The 5470-nt window shown below is 38.1% G+C and overlaps 1 protein-coding gene across 5 annotated transcripts in view; it reads left to right on the plus strand.

Annotated features, from left to right (window-relative positions):
* The window catches only part of LOC108626467 (uncharacterized), a 94662-nt gene that overhangs the window by 15067 nt on the left and 74125 nt on the right, over nt 1–5470 (plus strand). The gene's annotated exons all lie outside the window — the stretch shown is intronic.

Genomic DNA, 5470 nt, shown 5'->3' on the forward strand with positions numbered 1-5470 from the left:
ATAAGATACGATGGTCAAGTTTATTTTTTCAAATGAATCTATATATTTTGTTTTGCATTATTTGACGCAGCATTTCAATACGATTTGATTTATCCTTTATGTATACGTCGTCCTTTTCTACAATAAGAAGTCTACGTCAGTGAATGCAGCACCGAACGCAAGTATTGTCCTGTTGGTCTATCGATCCTAACACAATAACAGGCTACAGGTATCCATTTCAAGTGGTTTACCCACAATAGCTCTTACTGTGGTTCCCATCTCCTCCGCAAAGTTAGCAAATTTTGCGATTCAACATCTGAAAACATAATTAAAATCGTCTTCATAAAAATAAAGGACTGTCCAGCGTTTCGTGAAATATTCTGTAGATATGTATATCAATTGTGTTTAGACCTTATACATTATAGATCACAGTTAAGACATAATTTACACTTCTGAAATTGTTTAGAAACGTGCTGTTAAACAGGAAACATCTATAGATAACTCATATATTATGAATACATCTTATATCTCTATATGTATATTATATGTATATGTATACATATATTATACCTCCACATATTATATTACAGATGACGATTAATTAATAGATAATTTAAACCTCTGAAATCGTTTAGAAACGTGGTGTTATAAAGAAAGCATCTGTAGATACCTCTTGTTCACTTTCCTCCTTTCCCTCACACTTTTTCCACCACCCCTGACTATTGTCTTACTTTTATTTCCCACTTTCTCTTTTTGTTTCTCGCTTCCTTCTTTCATGTCGCTGGTCTACCCACTACTCTTGAACCACTCTTGAACAAGTTCGTCGTGGCTATTGTCTGAAAAGTTTCATTCAATCTCAAACTCGGTTCAAAGCCGCAAAGGCTTTCTTATCGGAATTAACGCAAGCTCCATCGTGAAATTAATTCCTTGTAAATACCGCGTGCTATTATTGTTGAATTTCCAGCGACGAGGAGTTATTAGGTAACTTCGGATCTGAGTTAACAGTGTACTTTTTGAATAATGGCTCGCGTCTGGAATCGAAGGGGCGTGTGCGAAGAGTCGGGGAAGATTCTCAAGAAATGGAAAGATTTGATTTCGAATGTGCACGGCTACGTAAATATACGGGTGTCAGAACCGTAAGGGGGATTCGCAACTAACACCGTTTCCAGAGTCGACGGTACACGATAAGCAAAACTTCTTGAGATTTCCTCGGTTCATATCCTGAACGGGAACTTTATTTCCTGGGGTAAAACGTACAGAAACGGAGACGCTACCCCCAGAGACGTGCTCCTCCACGAATCGAGCTCCACCTGCAGCTATAAATCTCTTTAGGATATTACTTAATGCACTGACGTTTCGAATCACGATAAATCAGTTTCTGCTTCTGCTCCCATGCTGATCCATGACCACCGGCAAAATGTATATCGACACACGTATTGCTGTCCCTGTCGGTTTTATGATCATCAAACAGGATTATTTAGATTTAAGTGATAGTTCTACAGGATAATAAAACGCTGTTCTCCAATAATAATAAATTAATTAATTTGAATGTGTGTTAGGAACTGTTTTGAAGTTTCGTAGCACAATAAATCGGTTTTACTGGTTTCCCAATTTGTAATGTCACTTCGGCTGGAGTGTGCCAACAAAGTACATACACACCATGTATGGGTGCATATTGCTATCCGTATCGATCTTACTGCCCTCAAAAGCGCCACTTTATTTCTCCCTCGCAAGAGTGTTACCGACTTTCTGAAACGCGTGTACTGAAATATTGAACGTTATACTTTTCCTCTCCTTTCTGTTTCTTCAAATACTTCTTCGATGGATTTTTCTCTATTTTTGTGTTCGTTGGTATTAGATAACAGATTCTTATATGTTTTCTTTAAAAATGGAATTTCTCCAAAGAGAAAGAAATCTTTCCATATATTTCAATTTCCTTATTTATTTGTTTAAATTATTGAAGATATGAATAAAAATAACAAGAGTGCTATTATAGTAAATCAATAAAAATTAATATCAAGCATTAAACTACGAAAAATATAATTTCACTTCACAAATAATGGACTACTAAAGTTTCTAAAGATCTTTGTGATTTACTCATGGTTTTTCCAATTAATCTATCTATGCTTCTGTTCTACTTCTTATTTTTTTATTATACTTTGTATGATGAATGAAATGAAATTGAAATTAAAATGATTTTGTGATTTGAGACTTTTCATGATTTCATTGATTCCTGATATGATTTATTATTGATTTGTATGATTTATTATTACGTAATGGATCGAAAATACAATTTCCGAAGCGTAAATTGAAAATGCAGTTCATATAAACGTTTCAGTGGCTAGCATGTAAAAAATATGTGCGGGAACCATCTTGGGTAAAGGTTATCCTGAAGACCTCAAACTCGCGAGCAGGGAACACATTTCGAGGGTAGAGAAGCGGCGGAGAAATAGGCGGGAGAGGCAGAGAGGACAAGGAAGTGAGAGGGTATTGTGCTTTTAGACAGGGGTACGTACGTCGATTGACCCGAGCGTGTATCCCACAGGAGCAATATACCGATCAGGTCCAACAAACCCACCCTTACCTTCTTTTCCTTCCCCGTCAATATATTCCCGCAATAATCGACTCTAAGCCAGCTGAAAATCCTATTCCGCTGGGATTTATACTCGAAGGCATCGCGAATCGAAAGACAACCGTAGGTATCGAACATAGAGATCTTTACTTTAATTCCTTTGTAAGTAAGGATTAAATGGTGGTTTCGAGGATTTATGTGGAGCTTAAATTACTGATAAAAAGGTACACTATTGTCGTCTAGTGGCCAGGTCAATTACATTGTATTACACAGACCATTTCAAACAATTACAACAGAAATGATAACAAAATCTTATCTCACGATAACTATTATACGTCTGTTCATATTGTAAGAAATGGATTAACACTTTTTAAGTTTAGACCCGAATTAAGATCGCTCAGTATAATAGAAATAGAGAATAGAGTGATAAGACTGAATATTAATAATGAAGAAAACGGCAAATTATGGGAAAAAATTGATGGGAAGTAGGACGAATAGAATAAGAGAATTCGGTGTCTATAAGGTGATATTAAATCCAAGATGAAAAGGAACTCACGGGCCAGCTGCTATGCCGGTCCTTAGAACCAAATCGGTTATGAGAAACTGAGCCGGCCGCGTAAGTCCTTGTGATTGCCTCTCGTTGAAAGGGATCATGACGATTTTTTGTTTAATTTTCTACTCCGCGCGCCAGGACCGTTCGAGGAGGCCAAGCATACCCAGACAGACCCGCCTCCCTCTAGTCATTGAACAATTCATTCAATAGTTTCAATGAATCCTATTATAAATTCAAAACGGTTACTGCATACAATTGTTTATTAGAATGTTGGGAGACATTACTTTATTTGAAATGATTAAACTGATGAGATGAAAATGTTACTATTCATTTTAAAGGAAGATCAGATTATTCTTGTGTTAAAGCCTGTTCCTTCTGGGGGATAAGCACGGGAATTTGAAAAACGCCGGGATCTAACAGGCTTTCATGCGGTCAATGAGATTCGTTCTGAGAACCCATTCGTGTGGCGAGGCTAAATTGCCGTGAATCTACGTACTTTAGCAACTTTCAGCCAACCGGCTCGGAGAATATGCTCTCCCTGCGTATACAAGATTATAAAAACGAGCAGAAGTTACGTGGCCGCGATACGGCGGATTTATGCAAGAACTGGGGCTGGCTCACGGCGCTGGTCGCAAACTTTTCGCGGAAACGAACCAGGAAAGAAGAAGGGAAAAATGAACAGCGAGACGTAGAATGTTGAACCTGAAACGGATGGTACTTCGGTCGTTGTCGATCCTGCGAGAAAACTGCATCGTCCGAACGGGTTGTAACATGCGAAATAATTAAATGCAACGAAGAAATTAATTTTTTTTAATGCAAAATTATTTATTTTTCCGTTTTGAACTTGCATTAATGTGCCGTTTTATAATTTCTCGTGAGAATCAGTAAAGAATCCTTCGCATGAGGAGCATGAGGAGGCGGAGGAAGGAGAGAGGACTAAAAGAGAGGACGAGATGTGTCTAACAATAAGTGAAGAAGGGTGGGACGCGACAAGAAAGAAGAGCGTCCAGGAAAGTTGCGGCGGATCCAATCATAGGAGGATATTGTGGGATCATAACTCTGACTACAACCGGTGGCAGACCGTCGAAGTCCTGAAGGACTCCGCCCTTCATCCCCCCGTTCTCATTCGCAACCCCTCGAACGGCCACCGCTGACTCTGTTCGCCTCTGATAGGAATTGTTTCGTAGCCATTACGTCGTTTCATCGCAGCCGAGTCGGCGTCTATCATTCTCTGATTTTCATCCATCCTTGATATTTGGAGCATTGCGTGGACATTAGTCAGGCATGCACATACGCCGAGTTTTCTCTGTTGTTTCCATCCGTCACGGATAGACTCGCGATTAAAATTCGAGGAGGATCAAAGTTCAAGAAAAGCATTCAAGAAAAGTTCACCAGCAAAACGTATTGAAAGAATATACACACGTGAGAAAATTAAACTGGGCACAGAATATAAATATATTTCATATAAAAACTGATTCGACTCCTTAAAAGTGTTTGCATTTGCTTAATATCAGCGTGACGGAGTAAAAATCATAATTCCGTTCGCGTAGACGATTTAAACCATTTCACGTCACGCGTAAAAGTTGTGGAAGTGGTTTCTCCCGCTGATCCAGTATTCTGTTCCTTTTACGCATATGTAAGTACCTACCAATTCCGCGGCCTCGTGGCTCTTCTCTCATCGCGTTTCCACAGGCGAGACACGGAGAGTTTAAAAAAGTTTCCGTTAGTTTTACAACATTGGGAACACTTCCAACGAGATCTGGTGTTAGGGCTAATAAAAAACTACTAATACGTTCTTATAATTAGTTGACGGTAGGAAATGATTAGAATTAACATTTAAATTTGCTCTATTTTTAGTTGTACTGTAATTTTATTTATACATTGTCAGAGTATATCATAAAATTATTATTATAGTCATACGAACTTGAAGTCACTGAAACATCAACATGCATTAAATCACATTTTCATGATTGAAGTCATTGAAATATCACCAAATAAAAAATAGAAAATCAAATTATTGAAAAATGACGAACTGTAAAAATTCTAATTCCAGCATACTCTCGGCGACACTGGCGAATGCTACTTGTGTTTGTCTGGCCTCGAATTATTTTGTCTTAGCTCAAGTCATAAAATTATTATATTTCTTTTTTATTTAATTCTTTTAACGTCGGATCAACATCACTGGTTATTAGATTAGTCTCCTGGTAGATAGTAGAAAAGTTAGCTTCAGTGAGGCTGTTTCTTGCCTAGTCTAGCTTCCACCTTTTCTGACTAGACATATTCACGAATTTACCTCTGAAGAAAAAAATCAATTCGAAACCGAGTGCCGATGTGAAACAAGGCGAGACGCAAGAACACTCCCGCCG

This window comes from Ceratina calcarata, unplaced genomic scaffold, assembly GCF_001652005.2.
Source record: "Ceratina calcarata isolate Rehan_Ccalc_2016 unplaced genomic scaffold, ASM165200v1 scaffold400.2, whole genome shotgun sequence".
Classification (NCBI taxonomy): Eukaryota; Metazoa; Arthropoda; class Insecta; order Hymenoptera; family Apidae; genus Ceratina; species Ceratina calcarata.